The sequence below is a fragment of the Hoplias malabaricus genome, chromosome 12 (genome assembly GCF_029633855.1).
Source record: "Hoplias malabaricus isolate fHopMal1 chromosome 12, fHopMal1.hap1, whole genome shotgun sequence".
In the NCBI taxonomy this organism is placed as follows: domain Eukaryota; kingdom Metazoa; phylum Chordata; class Actinopteri; order Characiformes; family Erythrinidae; genus Hoplias; species Hoplias malabaricus.
In genome coordinates this window covers 5,414,452-5,439,187 of record NC_089811.1, presented here as the reverse complement: position 1 = coordinate 5,439,187, position 24,736 = coordinate 5,414,452, and the positions used below count along the sequence as shown (strand labels likewise).

Sequence of the window (24,736 nt, the reverse complement as noted above, 5' to 3'; positions counted from 1 at the left end):
GGGCAGTGAGCACACATGCTTGGAGCGGTGAGCAGCCCTAGCCATGGTGCCTGGGGGTTAGGTGCCTTGCTCAAGGGCACTTCAGTCATGACCTACCGGCTCTAGGGGTCGATTAGAAAACCTTCCGGTTACACACCCAGGTTCCTAACCACCAAACCACAGCCCCCCCCCCAATGAGTTCTGGGTGAGCTAGCTGTATTAAGGCAGCCTAGCATTCTTAAGGAAATGGACAGTAGGTTGATTTGGAGTTGTTTTGCCTTCCTGCTGAAGGCTTGTTTTTGCTCTCACATCTGACAAAGCCAAGGCATGAGACTCAGCAGGAAAAGTGTGTGTTTCCTTCAGCAACGAGTTGGGGATGTTTTTATGTGCTTACCTGAACCTGGTTGTTTTATTCATTTATTTATTCACATACTGTTATTCATCTCTTCTGAGAAGCCTCTCTGAGGTCTGTGGACCTCTCCTGCTTCAGGAACAGAGTTTACAGGTCGCCCTGACATAGGCAGAAGCAAGCAGCTGGGTGATCAACAGTGAGTGTAAAGCAGAGGAGGAGGACAGGGTTCATCAGTCAGCATGCTTCTATGTAGGCTGAGGTAGTCTCAGTCTGCTTTGGACCTGCTTTCCCCTATCGGAAGGGGCTTGTGCAGCTTGAACACGTTGGGTTTTCATGCAATGAAAGATCTACGCTATTCTTGAAAACTGTATCTATGGGTTGCAGGTGACATCACTGTGTATAGTAGCTACTGTATTAGGTACTTACCCTTTACTCAAACACACAACTCTAATACAAACTGTGATGTTTAAATGGTTTAATTGTTTTTCTCAATTCATTTAGTCCTTATTAAGGTGTTTAAATTAAAGAAACATAAGTGAGGATCCCTAACCCTTTTATCCGCCTCATGATTGTGAACAGAGCTCTGTTCTTCTGCTTCAGTCAGTATAGGACCTCGGGTCACATCCCAAGTAATGCCGTACTCAAAAAAAAAATCAGCACCCAGACAATAAGTAATAAGTAATTAGACACTACATTACATGGATGTATGGGTTTTTTTATGACCTACACTATGCCCTACAGAGGGTGTAGGGAGACATTTATTGCTGCAGCATAAAAACTTCTCTTACACTTTCAGAGTTTAAAGCTAAACCAGAGAAATAATTCAGGGTGACAATTGTTATAAAACACTATCCTCCAAGAATCTGTTCCTCTTTCAGAGCACAGGGACAGCAGGATCAAAATGAGATAATAAAATATGTGGTTTGTATAATATGTGGTCTCTTAAACTGTGTATGAATAACTGTAACCAGAAGCAGAGAAATGCATTGGACTCTGACGTATGATGAACTAATATGCTAATATGGCTAACAGTATATAACAACGTTATTCTCCTCATTATGCAACACTGTGGGATCCGTTACTCCCCTTACACAAAGAGACAGTGAGCATCGGTGCTTCTGAGTGGTAGTGAGACTCTCCCCAGCACAGGGAGAAGAGCTGGGTATGAGATGAATTTAGAGATGGATTCTAAAACCAGACAGTTGGTACCCAATATGGCGCCAATCATGTGACTGCAACCCATGGATATGTGGAACACAGACTACAGACAATGGATGACCATCGTCCTCTGACCAATGGTCCTACTGAGCAAGTCAAGGACAAGAAAAACAACTGTGATTAATTATCACTGGTAATAATCATTAACGTTCAGTGCATAAACAGATTTGCAGGTGAGAGTGGCTAGGTTCTAGAGGCTTTGAACTGACGCCAAGTAATTCTCTCTGGCTCTAGCATGGGCATCTACCATATTTCAAACCCCTTTTCAGCTCCACACTCTGACATCATGGGCTTGTCATCCCTGTTTGTTTATAGTGCCCTCTTTAAGCTCATTGCTGAGATAATTAAAATGTATGAGGAATCATGGGAGGGTATCACTCTCCAGTTACGCTCTTATTATTCCGAGCGCAGCAGGTGCAAGTTCACTGGGTGAAAGTAGATCAAACCAGCCAAGTGTTTGACATCAGCTGTCAGAACGCAACAACAAAGTCGAGCTGAAAGGGACGCATAAACACTCACACACTCACACACACACACACACATTCAATTGAGCAGCTTTATCCACCATGCCAACCACACGTCATCTTCAGACTGCTGATGTGCCTGCTTTGCTCAGCTATGCTTTTCTATCATTGATGCCCATAGCGTGATATTTTTCTTCAAAAAACACAGTATAATTTAAGAAAGGAAAACAAAATGACAGTAGCGTGGTAGTGTGGGTGGCTAGTGTAAACAGACCAGCACGGCTATTAGATGCTAGGAGTATCATTTAAATTAGGTTTGGGATATCAACATTATGTTACTTGCAGTTACAATATGTTCAGTCTGTTGGGGCCTTGTTTATAAAATAAAGAACAAAAAAAAAAATAAATAAAATAAAAAACACCTAAAGATTGTAGGACAACTGCAGTTGAACCACGACTGATCCAGAGGCGATTTCTCTAAGACTGCAAGAGAAGCTCAGCTTCCCCTAAAATGTCAAAAAATAAGTGATCAAATATATACTGTTGTGTGTACATGTCATTGAATAAATATGCACTACAACGCGCTCAACTTTTGTTCAGAATCAGCTTCTTATCACTGGTAAAGACGCAGATTTCCTCTCAATCATTCCCGCAGCTTCACAGTGCTTTAAACAGTGAGGACACTGAGTGTCCACAGAGTTCAATAGCGAAGCAGCGAAGTGCAGCGAAACGAGACAAGTCATTGGATAAATGCTGGGCTTTGTCCCGCCCATCGGACGCTCAGCGTCTCTGGGGGTCTATGGGGCAGTGGGCTGGCCTCGGCTGGCCTGGACGCTCAGCTTCTGCATGATGATTGGATGATCTGTCTGAGGCTGAATCCCTTTTTGATTGACAGTGAAATGAGCGAATCAGCGATACTTTGGTGTAAAGATCCGTGGGAGCATTACATTTTCATTCTGTTCTGAGTTGAACCGGAGACTTTCTTAACCCATTTAGTGGCATTTTCATTGTTAAAAAAGAATAGCGACAAATTGAGCTTCTATTTCTGGTGGGTTTTTTGTAGCTGCTTGTGTTTGGATACTGACTTCTATCACTCTTTCTGACTTCTATCGCAGTTTCTGTCCAGCGGGTGCTGCTGAGCCCCTCCACCGTCACAAAGCACTCACAGGCGGACACACTTCACATGGGCCAAGGCCGTTTAAGCAGCCTAGCTCTGCTGGCCATTGAGAGGACACTAGTCAAGTCCCTGGAAAAGACGCCTTGTTGGTACGACAGGGTCACAGATCATTTTCTTTAAAAGGAACGGAGGGTAGAATTTACGTATAAATAAATCGACACATTTTATGATGTAGGCCGAAATTGAGCTTCCCCTCCTTGAAAGACCAGCATCCGCCACTGGACTGATCTGATTGACACAGCCTATCCTGTTAAATGCATTATAATAGTGTAGTGAACTGACCCTGATATTTATCACATATTTTTAAAGAGAATTTTATCAATTGTCCAATAATATCTCCAAAACTTAGTGTGTATATTTTACTAATAGAGCACTTCAGATATCTGTAGCATATTGTCGCTGTTCAATCAAAACCTTGTAGCTCCAAAATAGCAGCTTTGAACTTTTTAAATTTCAGTGGAAGTGAATGTAAAATTATTTTATTCCAAGTCATTTTGGAGCATTTCTATTGGTTCATTCATCATGACATTACTTTCACAGGGTGAAGGACAGCTGCTGTGTTCAATACATTTTGTTTTGATTGGACAGCGATGATATGTTCATTATCATACTTTATAAGTCATAGTTATTTTACTGTCACTAACAGCATGTGCTTGATTGACCTACCTGCCGCCCACATATGTCTCCTATTGAAAACGTATGCTGCATTATAAAGAGGACTACTATTTTGTTACTGTTTTGGAGATGCAACAAACGTATACGTATAAAAAAACAGTATTTCTAGACGTCTAAGACTTAGAGAAGAGAAAGGTGTCTCAAACGAGGACAAGGTCGAGTGAAGCTACTTCCTGATTCAGACGTTTCTAATGTTTACCTCTGGATGCTGTAGGATTTTACTGGTCTGTCTTCCCAGTGTTGGTCATCTTTGTTTGAGTGGCTTTCGATAGGTTTTTTAACATGCAACACCATGGTGCTTCTTCAATTCTTTCACAGCTGCTGCCAGACAACATCAGCATTTATTAATGATATGAACAATATGTAGAGCAGTGTTTGCATGACAGGTACAAGACAGCTCCGTATACGTGTTCCGTAGACTAACTACAGCAGTGTGGCGTACTGGTCTGTGTGCTTGTGAGAGGCTTTATTCTGCCTGCTCAATCCACCTCCCCCTTTTTCCACCACCCAACACCCAGCCCTTAGCTCTTCATCAAGCTGCCAAGTCCCCTAATTTATATATTATATTACAATTGGAATGTGTTCTCTGCTTTAATAAGAGTATAGATTACGGCCACAGACTCGTTCCGCTGCGTATCCTTCCACAATTGCATTGGCTGCGTGTTTGTATATCTTCTTAAATGCCAGTGCCAGGCTATTTACAGTCCTCTGTTCAGCATTAAAACAAATTATAATCGATCCGGGGCCGTGACGAACAGGACAGGGCTATACAAATTACACACGGAGCTGGGAAATGAACGAGGGGCTTGTCGGAACATGCTGTAATGCTCTACGGCTTTGGCAAAGCCCCCACCTGCTTGGAGAGGATGGAGGCGGAAAGGGATGGATGCAATCACGTTTTCATTAAGATGTCCGTGCATGTAACCACGGCCAATCGGCCTTGATTATTTCCCAGCCGTGATAAACCCGCTACCCCATCACGGACCAGGGCTTTACACAGTGTGTGATGTCTAATAGAATGAATGCAGTGTAGATGAATTGTGTGAGCCTTGCTTTTTGATCAGACGTGATGACGAACTTTGTGGGCTTCTCTGGGCAGAGGCTGGAATGGACTGGAATCTGCTGATTCGATACATCTCCAACCAACACACAGCTCCTCTTTCGTCTCATACGCTGCTTGATCCCTCTATGTTTGAGCCACGCGCTGCTCTGATGCTTTAATTTTCTCTGTTAAAGCTTCGGTGTCCGATGTTAAATCTCGCTCTGAAACTCCTTCTCAGCAAACGGAGAAATTCTAATTCATAAATCATCTAAACTACACTCGGATATTATAATAATTTAAAATAGAGCGGATTCCTCTTGACAGTTTGTGTACGCTTTTATCTCCTTCCCAAAAATACAAGGAAGCCCTAGCATTTTAACTAATTTTATTTATTTATTTATTTATTTATTTATTATGTGATTATATTTTAAAATCCATTGTGTTGATCTTACACTGATACGTTCATTTTACACTGAATATCCACTCTTAAAAGTAAAGGGGCTACAAAGGTAGGTTGAGGGATGCTATAGAAGAACCACATTTGCTAATATGTTTAAACTGGTAAGGAAACTTAAGACCGAGTGAAGGCTTTAAAACCATTAAAAGGTTCTTCACACATGTGTTTCTTGACCAAAAATGCTTCTTTTTGGAACCAAAAGTGGTTCTTATATGGCATCATTCAAAGAACCTTTGTAGCACCTTTATTTTTAAGAGTGTCTATTACTAAACGCTTCAGTCGTAAGTGAGGACAACACACACAGAATTGTCAGTGGATTAGGAACACCTACTTTGTATCTACACTCATTCTCCACTGAACAGTGTAGTTCTGTAATCTAGTCATTGATCTACATACTATATATATATATATATATATATATATATATATATATATATATATATATATATACATACTATATATATATATAGTGTGTGTGTCTATCTCAAGAAATGTCTTGATGTAATCTCTCTTCTCCGAGAGCAGATTTATGTTTCATTCTCGGTTTCCGAGGACAGCTGAGGTGAATTTTTACATTGCGCTGAAAACCCGCTTTTATCAACTGTGGTAATATTTACACATGACTGTGTGAAAATGAAGCGGTTACGCCTTTGTGCCGGGCGGTTGTGACTTACGGTCCGCTTGACTAGATGCAGTCAGTTACTGTGCCAGAAAAAAAAAAAAAAATAAGGGAAATTGAGAAATAAATTGAGTGTGTGTGACGTCATGCACACAGTGGGAAAAGTGAAAAGAAGTTGGTAAGGAGAGAGAGAGAGAGAGAGAGAGAGAGAGAGAGAGAGAGAGAGAGAGAGAGAGAGAGAGAGAGAGAGAGAGAGAGAAAGGTGGGGTGGGGTGCTTTAGTGAGAAGGAAACAAAGGAACTTTGGAGCAAAGAAGTGAGGGTGAAAGACGGATAGAGAGGAGAATAAGTGAGAGTGAAAACTGCTGAAAGGGTATAGATCAGGATTAAAATCAAGGTAAGAGATAGAGACAGAGTGATAGAGGACAGGGAATGCGGGAGAGTAAAGACGAGAAGGGAAAAAACATCAGGACAGAGTGAAGGAGGACGACCACCATGAGTCCAAAAAAAGCAGAGAGAAATATTGCAGGAGGATGCAGGCGAGAAAGTGTGGTGCCCTATTGTGTGGTGTGGCCTGTATTGTGAGGAAGATGGATGAAGGTGAGGGGGAATGGAGCAGCAGGTGAAGGCTGAGCAGCTGATGGATTATTGTCACTGTTCTCACCTGTTAGACTTCACACACCGTGAGGTACTGCACACTGCATGGAGGCCTTCGTCAGCTCACTCCCACAGAGCCGGATAAAGCCGGGTAGTGAAGAGAGGAGAAGCTTTTCCATTATTAACGAGTGTAATTCAGGCAAACAATGACGCGTCCTTACAACGGCTGGTATTCACCAGCATAAGCCTGTTATTCCCAAAGCTGCCCTCTGCCTGCAACTCTTTCAGCAGCGCAGGAGGTCTGTGTTTGGTTTTTCAAGAGGAAAGAGCTGAGAAAATGTTTACACAGCTTTCACACATGGTTTTAAAGTGTACATGTCACTAACGAGTGACGGAAGCTTGTCCGGTAGCTGTTTTTAGTGTCATTTCAGAATGTGATGCGTCCAATGTTCATACTCTCAGCTCCACTGACCATACAGGAGCAGGTATGATTTGGCTGGTGGATGTTTCACAGTGCTACAGTGACACAAAGGGCTTTAACAGCTCCAGCAGCACTACTGTTTCTGATCCACTCGTACCAGTGGTGTCTGCTGGTCTTTTAATTAAGGGAAGCTCAATGGCTTACATCATAAAATTTGTTATAAAATAAAATGCCTGTGATGCTGTCATACCTTGTAGGCGTCTTTTCCAGGGACTTGACCAGTGTCCTCGCAAAGGCCAGCAGAGCTAGGTTGCTTAGACGGCCAAATACCATGAAATGGGTTGCAGTTTGTTTTTCGACTTCACTCCGTGACTGGACTGAAACTCTCAGTGATTGGTGTAGATCTCAAAACAGTTTTCAATTAAAATGGAATTCAGCCTTTCGACTGATCTTCCAATCATCTTCCAGAAGCTCTGCGTGTCACGATTCATGGATGTCGGACGCACACGCTACTAACACAGACATTTATTAAAGTAAACTATAATCAAACAGAAACAGACAGACTGGCAACAATGACGGTGGAAAGGAAACGATGAAAATAGTAGAAACGACAGACTAGACTTGGAAAACATGACACGGGAAAACAAACGAGAAACAGCAGAGACAGACTAAAGAGCTAAACAATACAATACTAGGAACTGGAACGAGAACATGACGAGGAACTAGAACGAGAAACAACATGACTAGGAATACGAACAAATGACCGATACGAGGAAGAGAGACAAGGGGACTTAAATACATGACACAGATGAGACACACCTGGAACAGATAACGAGGGGGAGGGATCACCAACGAGACGAGGAGACACGAACAATAACAAACAGAGCCATGTGCTGAGAGAGCACATGGCAGGGAAAACAGAGACAACAGAACAAGGGCGTGACATTGCGTCTAGACACGCCCACAGCTCCATTCACCCTCAGAGATGAATATATATATATATAAATATAATTGACAAAAGGCAAATATTTTTTGATGATATTTGGACTAGGATCTCTTAATTTTCTGAGTGAATTTTTATTTTTATTTATTTATTTATTTTAAATGGGAATTATGGAAGAAAGCCAAATAATATGCAGAGCACTCTCATATCTGTTCAAGGAAGAGCTGTATCTCCATTTCTGTTCACTCTTAGTTTAGTACATTATCTGAACAAAGCAGTTGTCCTTCACACTGTGTGAAAAAAAATAAAAATAAAAATCATGATGAATTGACCAATAGAAATGCCCAAACATTTATTGGAATAAAAGCTTTTTACATTGGCTTCAACTGAAAGTTAAGTTTAGTCCTTCAAACGTTTTAGAGTTAGACAATATATAGGATCTTTTCATATATAAAATCTGCTGATTTGCTTCTGATATAATACTACACTTCCTACTACATTTGCATAATCTGTGAGCTATGACTTCAGCAGTGACAGCTGAAACGCACCGCTCCAAATGGGCACTGAAGAGCCATTTATTCCTCGTTCACCTCCTCCGTCATGTTTCTACCCAGGTTGCCCTTCACCTGGTGCACTCCTGCAGATGCTCTACCCCTCCCTCTCTCTTCTCTCTCTCTCTTTTACTTGCTCTCTTCCTTCATTTGAGGAATAATTCCCCCTTGAACGAGCTTTGCTTTTTCCTACAGAAAAAAGAAAAAAAAACTGAAACAAAATAGTTTTTTTCCTCCTCCTGTGACGGGGCTGGAGGGGAGGGTGGGAGGCAGGGTGGAGGTAATTGATGACGTCTGTTTGGGGATGAGATTAAGATTCATAGCAGAGGCCGGGTGGAGGGACACGGCAGCTCGCAGCATGAAGGATACGCCACCGCTCTCTGACCACACGCACCGGGTAATTGATGACTGGGCACCCAGGCTGGAAATGTGCTGTAAAAGCTATCGGGGAAAATTTCAGTTACACCTGGATGATGCCTGAGTCCAGAGAGAGAGAGAGAGAGAGAGAGAGAGACCTGAAGAGAAATGCTCAGGATAAATCTCTTTGAATTTAGAGAGGGAGAGAGAGAGAGAGTAATTGCTTTGAGACTGAGGAGGGAACAGAGAAAGTTTGAGCAGAAGAATGAGAAGGCTTTGCAGTCGTTTATCCACCAGTGATCCTGTACTTTCACAACTTCCAGTCTCCCTTAAAGAATAGTTCTGGGACAAAATCAGATTCAACTCGGAATCCCAATCACACCAGACACAGTCAGTCAGCCAAGGAAACTATATAATATACAGTATACGACATTTAATATGGGGAATTTACATAATCAAGATGAGAAATACTAGGGAAGTAATGTTTGTGGATGATGTAGACCTAGGGTGACCAAATCTGAGATGGTGAAAAAGAGGACACGTCGCTGGAGGGGGGGTGCAGATTGACCAATTAAATGTTTACAGAGAAGGTTATCGACCAATACCGGTAGCTCTACAGTCAGAAGATTTTAGGCTACTTCACCACGCCCCCTTCTCACTCAAGCGAACCAATCGGAGTAGGGGAGGGCGGGACTAGTTTGTGAACAAAACGCTTCTCGAAGTTCTATGTAAGCTCCAGAAAAACAAAATCCCGGACGTTTGTGAAATTCCGCCCGGACATTTTTTTAAGTCTAAAAAAGAGGACATGTCCGGGTAAAAGAGGACGTCTGGTCACCCTATGTAGACCATTCATCTGTTTGTTTTACTCTGTTTTACCTGTTTTTTGTCCAGTTTCAAGTCTCTACACAAACGTAATACAGCTAGTTTTATGACAAAAAAAACACCAACAGGAAGGTTTTGTTTTACACTACAAATGACTGTGAAAATGCAATGAATGCACTTAAAAAAAGTGATTTTTCCAATGTGTTAACTTTTAAATATTTTAGATTAATGACCTCTTTGGTGTGAACTTGAAAAACTAAGAGTAACTTTGCCAGAAGTTGTCAATGTCTGTGTTCTATCTGGGTCTGCTGATGTTTGGCTTCATTAGCCAATTAAATTGACAGGCAAATTTAAGAAGCAACACAGCCACAGTGGGTTCCTTCCCTTGAATTTTCACATTCAAAAGTCCATGAGATTCGCCACGACAGGCGAATTTCACCCACATGACGTCTTTTCCGTCAAAAGTTCACTCTACATTTACGTCGAGTGAACTTTGAGATGCAAATTCAGATCTGACCAATAGCACCGCAGCTCCAGCTGTGACCTCCAACACACTCCGTCGGAGCCTATTTTGTGCAGATTACAAACTACAACACAAGCGAGAGTCATAGCCGTCAGAACTCTTCTGTGATGTCTCCTCGTTTTTCTTGCTGTTGCTAGAACATCAGCAATGCATTCAGAAACTGCTGTACCAAAATTAGCATGCAGGAAATACAGGAACTCTTCCATGTGGTTTGGGCATGTACAGCACATGCAGGATGGCATTAATTCACTGTGAGTTTTCCAGAAATTTACCAGCTCCATTCACACATGGGCTCACTCGGACATTACGTGGACTTTGTAGTAGGGGGCAGGCAGGATAAAATCTGGGTTATATCTGTTACAAATGATTCAGACATCACACATACAGCTCCTCCGGGCAATATCTGGAAAAGTTCTGGGTTACAGTGCAGGTCTGAAAGGGGCTATGAGAGTGAAAACTGTAAATTTGGTCTTTGGCCAAACTCTCATTTTAATGCATCTGCACTTCTTCCCTTCTCCCACTGCTCACAGCCAGATGACCCGATGTCATGGCGCTTACAGAGGCTCAGAGACCTTACAGCATTGCAACATTACTCTCTGGCTTTTGTGAAGGTTACGCAGAGAGTGTGTACAGTGTAGACTGGATATTTATTTCTTTATTTATTTTCCTATTAACACATGACATGGATTTATGAGCATGGCATCCCCCCAAAAATGGAATTTTAGCCTCTGTGGAGCGCGGCTAGGAAAGTGTGGTGTCAGCACGTGGGCTCGTCCTTGCTCTGCAGCTGAGATTTCAGTGTATCCGGAGTCCCAGCCTATGTTTCCCTTCGCAGAGGACACTCCTGAAGAGAAGGGCTCTTTCTGTGCGGTCCAGCTGGCTGGCTTTAAGACAGAAGGATGCTATCTCTCTGTGGCATGCTGAGAGAGAGAGAGAGCTCCAGCACTCTTTTTTAAACCTCTCCAGAGAGAGGGCTTACCCCACCAAACATATCATACGAGCCCTGTAATCCCCTCTACAACTCGCTCCTCTTCCATGCCCATGGTGGGTGGCGTGGCAGTGAGACTCAGGACGTCACGGGGACATGTGGAACCAGTCTTGGTCCTGTCTCATGTTCACAGTGTTTACGGTGGAAGGCTTCCTATGCCTCCCCACTTCATTTTATTAGAAACTCTATCTGTGTACTTTCATTGAGGTCTGCCTGCTCTATAAGGTCAAGAGTTTGTGGTCAGTAATTCGTTCAGCATTTCTTCTGAAGTTAAGGATGGTTAGGGGTCCGTTTTCCCTCTTTTTGGGAAGGCTTTAGACTACATGAGATTTCACAGGGGATGCAACAAGAGCATCTACAATTTCATGCATTTTTCTGTAACCATTCTGTCCTGGTCCAGGTCATGATGGGTCATCGGGTACAAGACAAGGAAACACTCCTCAGAGTGAAAGCTACCTCAGAGTTTTCATGGTTTTTTCGCACAGTCACTCACACATTCACACCTGTGGACAGTTTCAAACACTCACCCAATCACTCACACACTCACCCAGTCACTCACACACTCACACCTGTGGACTATTTCACACACACTCACCCAGTCACTCACACTCACCCAGTCACTCACACACTCACCCAGTCACTCACACACTCACACCTGTGGACTATTTCACACACACTCACCCAGTCACTCACACACTCACCCAGTCACTCACACACTCACACCTGTGGACAGTTTCAAACACTCACCCAATCACTCACACACTCACCCAGTCACTCACACACTCACACCTGTGGACAGTTTCAAACACTCACCCAATCACTCACACACTCACCCAGTCACTCACACACTCACCCAGTCACTCACACACTCACACCTGTGGACAGTTTCAAACACTCACCCAATCACTCACACACTCACCCAGTCACTCACACACTCACACCTGTGGACTATTTCACACACACTCACCCAATCACTCACACCGGTGGACAGTTTCAAACACTCACCCAATCACTCACACACTCACAACTGTGGACAGTTTCACACACTCACCCAGTCACTCAGACAATTACCCAATCACTCACACACTCACCCAGTCACTCATACACTCACCCCATCACTCACACTCTCACACCTGTGGACAGTTTCACACACTCACCCAGTCACTCACACACTCACCCAGTCACTCACACACTCACACCTGTGGAGAGTTTCTCACCCTCACCCAGTCACTCAGACATTCACACCCATAGACAGATTCACACACTCACCCAGTCACTCACTCACTCACAACTGTGGACAGTTTCCCACACTCACCTAGTCGCTCACACCTATGGACAGTGTCACACACTCACCCAGTCACTCACCCACTTACACATGTGGACAGTTTCCCACACTCACCCAGTCACTCACACACTCACCCAGTCACTCAGACACTTACCCAGTCACGCGCACACTCACCCAGTCACTCACGCACTCACCCAGTCACTCACACACTCACCCAGTCACTCACACACTCACACCCATGGGCAGTTTCACACAGTCGATTTGTGTTATTGGATTATTGGATTGGATTAGATCCTCCCTGGAATAAAACGTCTGCAGAAAAAGGTGAAAACTCCTTCCAGACCTGGGGCTAGGATTGAAAGCCAGAACCCTAGGACCCTGAACTATGTGTCAGTGACAGTGTCTGCATTGCAACATATTGACACATTATATTAAATGATATGTATAAACAAGAGTTAAATCAATACAGCTGTAAAAGTCAGGTACTGTAAACAATCCCAGTTCTTACACACAGTCAGTCGGGGAACACTGCAGAGCTGTAATATTACATTCTTCATGTGCCAGTGGGATCAGACCAAACCTTTTGGTTACAGCTCCCTCTCCCTGTCCTTCTTCAAATCCCCCAGCTCAGCTGAGTTAAACCCAGGGCTCAGTCCCTTCAGACCCCTTCCGGGGCTGGATCAGGTGTCTTAGAAGTGAGTTCAGACCTAGGATGGCGTTCTCTTCTTTTTTGGATGTCGCTGTGGTGGTCTGGGGCCGAGCAGAGGCTGAGTGGGTTTAGGACTAATGAATTGTGGGATGTGGTCAGTGTGATTTCTGTGGTGTTGAGAGTGGCCTGAAGTGTCCACTAACTCGTGATTGGTGAGCACAGGTATTGGCATGGTACTAGACAAGGAGAGAGAGAGAGAGAGAGAGAGAGAGAGAGAGAGAGAGAGAGAAACATAAAGATAGAGTACTGTGGCTACTTTTGCTGCCAGGGTTGGCGTGCTGACCTGTGTCCACAGCGATTATATGGATACTCCATCAGAAAACCAGTCGTCAGGAACAGTGGACAGAGGAGTATCTGGGTGTGTTTGTAAACCTCTGCCTTATAAAACCTTCCCTGCTGCTGGAAATAGAGCCAGTCTACCTTTATCGGTGCCCCCAGAGCAGCGATAACAGAAGTCCCTCCAGCCCCTCCAGCCCCTCCAGCATCCATCTCCTGCTTAAGCGTCTGATCTACAGCACCATAAAGCTGCAGTTGATAATTCCAAAGAGGTGTATTGTCCTAAAGGCTGTGGTCTGCCTTCTGTTTTATTCCCTTCCATCTCTTTGCCACCATAAAAGGCCCATTTTCTAAAGGGGTCTTGCATTTTTTTGTATGTATAATATTCATATAGTTTCTTTTCAGCATCGATTATCATTAAAGAGACGGTGCCTTCAACACTTGTATATGCAAATGATGTCTGTCCTTGTAGGTGTCTCAGTACTGTAGCTCATTAAAGAAGCACTTCAGGATAAAATATACAGGGGGGAAAAAATTAGAAAGTTCTTTTGTAGATCATGATTGAGTTTCTTCCTGGGTGTCATAGAACAGCACCACATTTTAACGTTCAAATCCACAATAACTGTGCTACAGATTGTCTGCAGTAACAGCATTACTCATAACTTCAGCTTGGATGGAAGGGTATACATGGGTTGCAGTGACGTTTCAGAGTGCAGTACTACTGTAAACAGATGGGAAGGATGGATAGATTTATCTCTGCCTCTTTGCATCAGGGAAGTGAAAGAATATTGAGAAGAAATAGACTGTAATCATCTATTAGCCGTATTAGCATTTTTGTCACAAGATCTAATGGAATACTGTTAGCATGTTAGACTTCAGTGTATTTCTTCACAAACACAAGTCACATATTGTTTTGTCTCATTCTATTTCTCCACATTATATGATAAATAACTTGATCTTGTGATTAATGCACTCTGAAAGTGGAACAGATTATTGGAGGATAATGTTTTATCTGCCATAATTATTGTGTGTTTATGAGTAACAAGCATGTACTCAACATGGCGGCTACTATACAGTGTTGTCACCTGCAACCCTTATATACCACTGTAGAACTGTAATATAATATGAAAATGTTCATGGTTGTGACATCATAAACATGATGTCTTTCAAACCAATTGTTTTACACTGTGTTTTTGTATTTTGAATATCAGTTACCAGGTCATTTAACCTGTCAGGAACTGCCCCATCTCCCGTGGTCATAAAGTACAGCTCAAAAGCACTCCGCTTTGAATGCCCCTGCTGCCCTGAACGTATGGCCAGCTATATGCCCAGTGTGTTTGCATGGATGTCCCTGGCCAATGGAAGCGTCCTTCCAATGCTAATGTTAGCCTGTGCCATATGGAGTGGGCAGGGTGATGGGGGTGGGGGTGTAGGGAGGTTTTAGAGGGCATGGCCACTGCACCGTGGCATCGACACATAAAGATGTAATCAGAGCTGTTATTATTATCGTTTAGCCCTTCAGCAGATGGCTTTTAATCACCCGAGAGGTGCCATAATCAGGACTTTTTCTGTACACAAATATTGCTAATGCACTGTAATAGAGCTGAGGGGACACAGAACTGACGCAGTGTCTTGGTTCCAGCCATGAGCACTACATTTTCACATTAGTGCCCTAAGCACACTGCAGTTTACCATTTTCTGAACAGATGTTTCTTTGAGATGGTACCATCTCAAATGCAGCGCTGGCATTAAACAGAAATGAACTTATTGAGGAATAGTTTCTTATATCATTGAGTATACCACCAACACAGACAATCAACCAAAATGAACAGTGATAAAATGCATTTACATCAATGTGCATACTCTAATACTCTATATATACTCTATATACATACTATGACTACTGCTACAAATACTGCTACATTATTACTATTACTATGACTATGTTACTATGTCTACTGCAATTACAATTCTGCTACTTTGTCAGGGATCACGGGGCGGACTGACAGAGGCGGACGCACTCGCTAAAACACAACAAACTTTTAATTAAACAAAACAAAACCATACAATACAGACTACAAAACGAAACAACGACAAAGGAAATGAAACGACAAAATGAATCGACGACGTGGAAAACAATGACGGGGAAACTACAGAGACAGACAGACTTGAGAACACGACAGACTTGAAAGAGTACAAAGGAGAAACAACACGACTGGGAAAGATCAAAACAAAGGTGAAATGTTCGACCAGAAGGAAGTGATACAAGGGGACTTAAATACTTAACACAAACGAGACACACCTGAGACAGATAACAAGGACAGCGTACAAATGAGACACAGACGAGGAGGCAGGACAAAGGCGGGACTAGGGTAACAACAAACAGAGCCATGTGCTGAGAGTGAGCACATGGCCGGGAAAACAGACATGACAGGACGAGGGCGTGACATACTTCTACCACTACTAGATTTCTACTACTCCTAGTATTATATAATCACTACTACTGTTATTACTACTGTTACTGCTAGTACTACAACTTTAGTACATTTCCACAGCTACTGCATCTTTACTACTAGTAGTTTACTAATACTACTACTAAAACTAGTAATACTACTGCTACTATTACTAAGGCAAAACATCTGTTTTAGACATACTGTGGTGTCAGCTAAAAAAAACACTCACATACACACACACACACACACACACACACACACACCAGATGTGGGTGCATCTCCATTTATACTTCAGTTAACAGAAACAAAAACTGAAAATGAAGCCACTTTAGGCTAATCTTACATAATCCCCATGTTGTTCAGACTGGGTTCTCTCTCTCAGGATCCTCCTGCTCCAGATTTAAAACGTACTGGCTCTGACCCAAATCAGTGATCAGAAAAGGATCCTGCACATGTTTAGGTGTAATAATGGCCCAATCTATGACCTCCACAATGGCCAAATACATTTCTGCACCAGTGTACTCTGTTCGAGTTCCAGTTACACATCACAGATCTCCGTTTCGCCGCTGATCACGGTCCGAAAGAGGAAGTTCCAGCAGTGTTTACTTTGCGCAAGTGACATTTGCAACTTTATTTAATTTAGTGAGTCACTAGCTATTGGCATGACCTTTTCTCTCCATTGCCGCTGGTCCGGCAGCCCATGAGAGTCCAGCCCGGCTTTATCGGCCTTCAATAAAACCAGCACGCTTGGCTGATGAAGCCATTTTGCGTGGTGGGTTATGAATCGAATTTGCCTAACAGAAGCCTGTGTTGCTCAAGTGTGTGATTCCACCGGGCATATTTATACTACAGAAAGTAATATTTTTATAAAGTAATGTTAATAAAAATCGGACTGAAATGGAGGGGCTCTGTTTCTTTTGTGATATTTACAGTCAGATTGGATTCTTCTCCTCTGTGGTTTCTCCGCCCACTGCAACACATGAAAATCAAACTCGTAGAAAGCGTGAGACTCCTTCCTTCATTCTCTGGTGATCTGTTTCTTTCTAATCGTTCAGCAGAAGTCAGGAGAGGGGAAACGGAGTGATAGAGAAAGTGTAAGGTCACACTTCATGGAGGAAGGTGAGAAAAAATGTCTCTGCCATTATCTTTCGATTAGGAGTGGGACGAGGGAACAATGTGCTCTCCCACCATGACAAGGAGAATAAAAGTATTCGGAGTGTTCTCTCATTCGTCTGTCTCTCTTCCTGATATAGTCCCTGTCCAAATACAAACATGTATCTCCATTTTTTGTGGATTTGTAGTTTACTACAGTTGAAAACGGAAGCTGTCCTTCACACCGAGGAAGCTTTATGATGAATGGGCCAATAGAGACGTGGTATAAAGTCTTTTTACAATGACTTCCAGTGAAAGCTAAGATGGTAGAACCAAAGAACCTTGTTGAACTCATAGAAACCACATGTCATTTTCCGTTCCAGACTCAGTCCGGAGTTTCATCCGGACTCCTTGTTGTGACTCTGAAGTTTTGGCTGCTGTGGGATTTAGGGGGGAAAGCTCCCATCCGCTAATGAAATGATTAATGCCTTCACCACATACTGTGTGTTGCGAGTGCCACTTTGTTTAACACTCGCACATGCACGCATGTGCACACACACACACACCCCACCCCCTCTTTTCCCTCGTCTTACCCGAGGCTCATAATCTTCTCATTAATTAAATGTAATATAAAATTCCTATTTGTGATTCATTGCCCCAATCCATCATTTCTGAAATGAAAATCCACAAGAGGAGGAAGTTAAAAAAATGAAATCCAAAGCCCAGACAAAGAGGAAGAGAATAAGGGGCTGGAAATAAAGCTGTCAGAGCTACTCTGACATCTCCACGTCTGGAGCTCTGGACCTCGGTGCAGGAGATACCTCTTTCTCTCACTCTGTCTTTCCTGAAATAGAGATGAAGTAATGAAACATGGCTCTAAACAACTGCCTCTGTGCACATATGGGTCACATGGGGGTTTTGTGGTGGTCCTACATAAGGAAGCATTGGCCTAAGCTGGATTTCTTGGTGATGAAACTTTATGTCATATACACATGTAATACTGCTTTATCTCAACAGAATAGAAATGAAGTGCTCCACAGCGGACACTAAGGACACTAAGTTAAATGCCATGTGTCAGCTGGAGGGGTGTAACATTCTGCCTCTGCATTTTTGTCAATGTGTTTATTAGGTCAGTGCGCTTTTGTTGTGTTAGTCTTGGTCTCCGTGTCTTTCTGTTGTGTTTTGGTCTTTGTTTCCGTGTTCTGCTCAAGTCACAGTGTGACAGATTTCTCACATCTGGCTATGATTTTAAAGCCTAGTGTTTTGGTCTCATTATTAATGGTCATAATGGTTTAAAAAAATGTTTGATTTAAAACAAAGAAAAAAAAAATAAGTGAAGTGACATTTGAATTAAGTTTTATTTATTTAATAATTAAATATAAAGGGCGGCATGGTGGAGCAGCAGGTAGTGTCGCAGTCACACAGTTCCAGGGGCCTGTGGGTCTGTGAGGAGTTGGTGTGTTATCCCCGTGTCTGCGTGGGTTTCCTCCGGGTGACTGTCTGTGAGGAGTGTGGTGTGTTCTCTCTGTGTCTGCGTGGGTTTCCTCCGGGTGACTGTCTGTGAGGAGTGTGGTGTGTTCTCTCTGTGTCTGCGTGGATTTCCTCCAGGTGACTGTCTGTGAGGAGTGTGGTGTGTTCTCCCTGTGTCTGCGTGGGTTTCCTCCGGGTGACTGTCTGTGAGGAGTGTGGTGTGTTCTCTCTGTGTCTGCGTGGGTTTCCTCCGGGTGACTGTGTGTGAGGAGTGTGGTGTGTTCTCCCTGTGTCTGCGTGGGTTTCCTCCGGGTGACTGTCTGTGAGGAGTGTGGTGTGTTCTCTCTGTGTCTGCGTGGGTTTCCTCCAGGTGACTGTCTGTGAGGAGTGTGGCGTGTTCTCTCTGTGTCTGCGTGGGTTTCCTCCGGGTGACTGTGTGTGAGGAGTGTGGTGTGTTCTCCCTGTGTCTGCGTGGGTTTCCTCCGGGTGACTGTCTGTGAGGAGTGTGGTGTGTTCTCTCTGTGTCTGCGTGGGTTTCCTCCAGGTGACTGTCTGTGAGGAGTGTGGTGTGTTCTCTCTCGGGTTTCCTCCCACAATCCAAAAACACACGTTGGTAGGTGGATTGGCGACTCAAAAGTGTCCGTAGGTGTGTGTGTGTGTCTGTGTTGCCCTGTGAAGGACTGGCGCCCTCTCCAGTGTGTATTCCCGCCTTGCGCCCACTGATTCCAAGTAGGCTCTGGACCCCCGCGACCCTGAACTGGAAAAGGGTTGCAGATAATGAATGAATGAATGAGTTAAAATAAAAAAAAAACTAATAAAATTATATACATATATAATTTTGTTTTATTATTATTATTATTATTATTATTATTACTTGATTTTTTATATATATATATATATATATATATATATATATATATATATATATATATATAAGAGATGGAAGAATTGTTTCCTTCAGTAGCAGCATCGACAATGAATTTGTCATTTTACTTTTGAGAACTGCCACTAAACAATGCACACTGGGCTCACCCCCTTCTACAAGAAAAGACCACAGCATGGAGTCGCAGCTCATCGTTTGGGGTCTAAAGGTGTATAAAAACCCGTTCTGAAGGTCTTTCTGTAAGTCAGTGCGGCGTCTGAGGCTCTTCTGCGTCTTGCTCCTCTCATTATATTTTCCTTAACCTCTGCATTTTTATAGTCAGTGCGTTGTTCTTCAGTAACATTTGCGTTCTGCTATGAACAAGACGAGCCGTTCCGCCACCACCTTGATACCCATTTGTTTGGTCTGCAACCATGACAACGGAGCTCTGATTGGTCGGCCTAATTTGAATGCATCTGTATGCCTTCGCAGTCTGTCAGTTTTGGTCTCTGTGAAAGGCACCATTATTATACGTGTTCCTTTTCAAAACCTGATGTGAATTTGCTCCTCCATAAAAATCAGACTCTGTGTGAACAAGCCTTAAAGCCCCCTGTGTTGTGTTCTCTGGAGTGATGGAGCATACTCGGTACATTTGGGGTGAGTTACTGATGCTCTTTTTTTGCAGAATGTCATCAAATATTCACAGAAATGTTCATATATCTGGTATGGAGCTTTCTTAGAAGAGTCAAAGCTCTTATTTATATCCTCGATTCACAAACTTTTGGCCGTATATGAGCCCTAGATTGCAGTCCATACTCCGTTTGTGCGTTTTACAGTATTTTTATTTCCCTTAGTTTTGACAGAGTCGGCTTTATTGGAATGTCTGAATTGTTGGCGGTGTTAATATAAGGATATGCCCTCCCCCCTCCCCCTCCGCCCCCTTCATGGCTTTCTATCCCACACTTTCCCTGTAATATCAGCGGCGAATCCCCGAGGGTGCAATAACTGTTTATTACCACTAACCGAGCTGTATAATACCACCCTCCCTCTAATGCATGCTAACGATTATTGAAATCTCCCAGGTCCCGCACCTGACCTGTCCGCTCTCCCGATCCCCTCCATCCTATGTCCTTTACTGAAACGGTGGGCCTCCTGGAGAGTATGTTATTCTAATAAGGGCTCGGAGGGTGGTGTTTGAACAAGAGCTTGTTTGTTTCCATGGAATCAACCACCTTGAATAGCAGTGTGTGTTTGTTTGCCTGTTTGTTTTCATATCTACTGTATATTGTCTGTTTACTCTCTCACTTCTTTATGGGATAATGAAGGGGAAGATGAGAGAAGATGAGTGAAAGGGAAAGGGAGATAGATGGAGGAAGGAAGAATGAAGGAATGAAAGAGTTAAGACTGGGGTGGGGGGTGGGGGTATTTGATTGGTGGAAATTTGTTTAATTGCTTGTCCAGTCTTCTCTGAGGGTGGAGGTCTGTTGGATGAATTAGGATTTCAAAAGCCTGTGTCACTATATAATAACAATTCTTTCTCTCTCTCTCTCTCTCTCTCTCTCTCTCTCTCTCTCTTTCTCTCCAGTGTGCACTGGGACGGAGAATAAACTGAGCACTCTGTCTGACCTGGAGCAGCAGTATCGGACACTGCGTAAATACTATGAGAACTGCGAGGTGGTGATGGGGAACCTGGAGATCACCAGCATCGACCGGAGCCGGGACCTCTCCTTCCTCAGGGTAGGAACTGGAGCTTCTACACAGAAACACTCATGTGTACACGTCCACCACTGCACCGCTGGGTCAGACGACATGTTACATAAACACACCCTCTACAGGGAGTGCACTGACTTTAAATATAGTTAATGTTAACTTAAAAAAAAGTTACTCAGTTCTCAAGTGTGGCTCTTCAGATTCCATGCTCTGTAACAGAACTTACCCTGAACCTTTAAACACTGTGATGTTGGGCAGTGTAATAACTCATGGGAGCATGCCAGAAATGTATGATATTAAACAGAGATGTTTGTGCATTTAGGGCCATTGGGTCTAGCCCCTCCAGATGTGGTTATCGAGCAGTATGTTGATAAAAATAATCCGTCGGCTTGTGGCCTCACTGTGTGACAGCGCAGCCATTTTAGAGACATAGAGATTGAAAATATCTGCATGAGGATGAAGCTTCTTATCTGACTTTTGTGTTCCACCTTAAATAGTGCAGCAATTTCATTCTGGCTCCTTATAAACAGCACAAATGTAGCTAAAAAGCAGAAGTATTGCTGGGTCCTTTAAGGTGGAAGTGAAAATTGAATCAGGAAGCTAATTGTATCTTCATCCGAACTAATCTTATGACGAATATATGACTAGAATGGAGAATATTTAAGAATAAGGTGCCATTTGTTTCACTCAAATGATCTATTTAATGTATTTATTTATTTTTAAAGCCCTAGCATTCCTATAATCAATGCTTGTCAATGGGCATTTAGAGTAGAAATGGAGCAAAAATGAGCCCACTCTGATCCCACCGTGAAGTGGGACTTCTTCTTGAGGTGTGTTTGAGATAATTTGGGGTTTGACCTCTCTAGGATCCTGCTGGGCTTTTCTCCTTGCTCTCATGTCAGCTCATGGGAAACCATCGAGAAGTAATGGGGCATCAGAAGGTCAGGGACCCTTTCCTCTGGAAATGCTGAAGAGAAAAGAAAAAAAAGGGAGGGGGGGTTGGAGAAAGAGAAAAAGGCTGTTGGTTGTCTGGTGTATGTTTGGACATGGCTGGCAACCCCTTTCTGACCTGCCTTTCTGACCACAGTCACTGGATGGCTGGTTTTTACTCAGCCGTCACCAGCTACCTCCAATTGATTCGAGTGGATAGGGGAAACGCTGCAGTCCCACTGGGCTGTAATTCTAGCTGAGTTGCTAACAGCCCGGCTCCTTGGCTGGAGGCTGCCAGCTCCCACAGCGATATCCACAAAGCTGAGGTCAGTTTTCAGGAGCTGAAAGTATAAACGGAGGGAGGTTTCAGATTGAAAGGCTATGATTCCCTTTATGCATTTCAGCAATCATGGAAGCATTACCCCTATGGCTCCTGAGCTTAGTCCTCAGGAAGCCCAGCAAGGGTTACTCTCCTGATTCAGCTCATTTGCTGATTACCAAAACTGTGGTGGGTGGAATCAACTGGGCTCCAGTGAGGAGGGCAGTGCCGCTGCTGGGAAGGGTTGAAATTGGCTTTGTTGAAAGCTTTCTGAGAGATTTTTGTTGTTGTTGATTGTTTGTTTCCTCAACAATAAAAATGCCAAAAGGCCGCTTTTGGTTCTCTAGAGCTTTTCAGACTGATTTTTCTTTGCTGGCCATGTTAGTCACTGACAGTATTGGTCAGTTACTACACACTGTGATTTTCAGGCACTTATTATTAGGCGTACGAGATTAAAGTTTAAAAGCATTTTTGTGTAACGTAATCGTAATTAGAAATTCAAACATTTTCCTGCTCTTTTGTCAAAAAACAGACCAAAAAACAACATGAAACACATTGCTTTTTCACATCTTGCCATATTTATGAGTTAAAAAAACTAATTTGTATCTTGCATTTCAACAATTGTTAAAAATGTTGGAATACACCTTTTAGAAACAAATAAATGATTTTAAAATAAGCATTTCTATCTATGCATTTCTTATGGGCAACAAGTGCCAACCATCTTTGTATTCAACTAGAATTAACATAAAAATGAAGTAGCTTCAAGATCCATTAAAGGAAAAGTGCTGCAAAAGAATGTGCATTGATTTGTTCTGTTTTTACTGTATCCAAAAGTATATGCAAGTTTGGGTTTAGATGATTTAAAGATGCTGATATCGATGTTAGCAACAATGAACTTAGCATATTAATGCTTTTTCATATATGCTTTAAAACACCTCCATCTAATAAAAGACCTGATGTTTGACATTTCTTGATTATTTATTTATTAAAATCCCCCTCTAGCCATTGTTTAAACCATTCATTCATTATGTACAGATCTATATATAAGCTGTTAGTCGCCACCTCTATTTCCACCCACCACTCAGTCGCTCACCTACAGCTTGAATAGGATTGATTCTTTGACTGATGTTGATCATCATTTAGCGTATAAACATCAACACATGGATGTGACAAGGTGAAACACCTAGTGTTAAGGAACAATTCATAGATGAACCAGGAGTGGTTGTTTGAAAAGGCTCCAAAACCAGTTACTAGCATCTATTTGAAGAGTGTGCGTCCACAGATAATGTGATGGTAATGAGATTTTCTTTTGTACACTTGCTAACACAACATTACTGGACAGTTCACCACACCTGGAGGAGAACACTAATGGTGTTTTCCCACTGTATGGTACGTACTCGACTCGACTTTTTTACTTTTCAATTTTTGGCAAATTTGGTACATATTATTTGGAACTGGGTCCTTTTTTAATACTTGATCACTTATGGTTTCAAGTGAGCTGGGTATGGACTAAACCATGATGTGTAAACCTTGGAAAGCACTGATTGGACAGAGAGAACTGTCAATCATGACAAAATGCAGACATGCAGCAAAAATGTCATCTCCGAATCTTCAAGCTACAGCAGAGCTCAAATTTGTTTCCCCCCTTGGGCTCACAACATCAGCTCATAAAACTAGGCCATGATCTATTGAAGAGGCTCAAATGCTCCTTGGTTCGGTGGCCAATGAAAAGAAAGAATCCAGTGAGAGCTGGACACTGCAACTAGGAATGAAAAACCTCTACTCACCTGCCTGAACTGATGCACATAGCTAGTCTCTAAACAACAACATATGAATATCACCATAGTTGTGGTTCTCAAAGTGGCGGTTCCCTTTAAGAAATCCATTTCAGGAAATCCAACCAGACACCAAAACTCATGTAGAATCGAGTAGATTAGGTCCCATGCAGTGGAAAACTCCACTAGTCTGAGAGAGAGAGAAAGAAAGAGAAAGAGAGAATGAATCTAGGAATTCATAGACATTTGTGCCACTTGGGAGCCCCACACGGGGTCATTTTGGTCCTCAGTGAAACTCTTACCATCTCTCTCATCTTTTCATTCTTTAATCACTCCAGGTTTTTGACCTTGTCAGGGTGATTGCCTCCCAAGGAAATTCACTCGGCACGATTCTGTGTGATTTGGGATCTTTTCTGGTGAGATGTCTCCCTGTGGTCACTCCATTAATTGAGACTTTATGTCACAGCAGGATTTCTCGGGGACATAGTTACACACTGTTCTCAGTGGAAGGTGGAAGTCATGCATGATTTTCATTTAAGGATGGGAGACTGCAAACACTTTGAGAGGAAAAGCTCTGGGCAAAGAGTTCCATACCAGACATGAAAGTATACAAGCTCAATTTCACATTAGATTAGATTTCCGCATATTATCTGACACAGTGGCTAACTCCA

The 24,736-nt window shown here is 42.8% G+C and overlaps 1 pseudogene; it reads left to right on the top strand.

Annotated features, from left to right (window-relative positions):
• Nucleotides 1-24,736, top strand: part of LOC136710951 (receptor tyrosine-protein kinase erbB-4-like) — a 361,050-nt pseudogene that overhangs the window by 187,753 nt on the left and 148,561 nt on the right.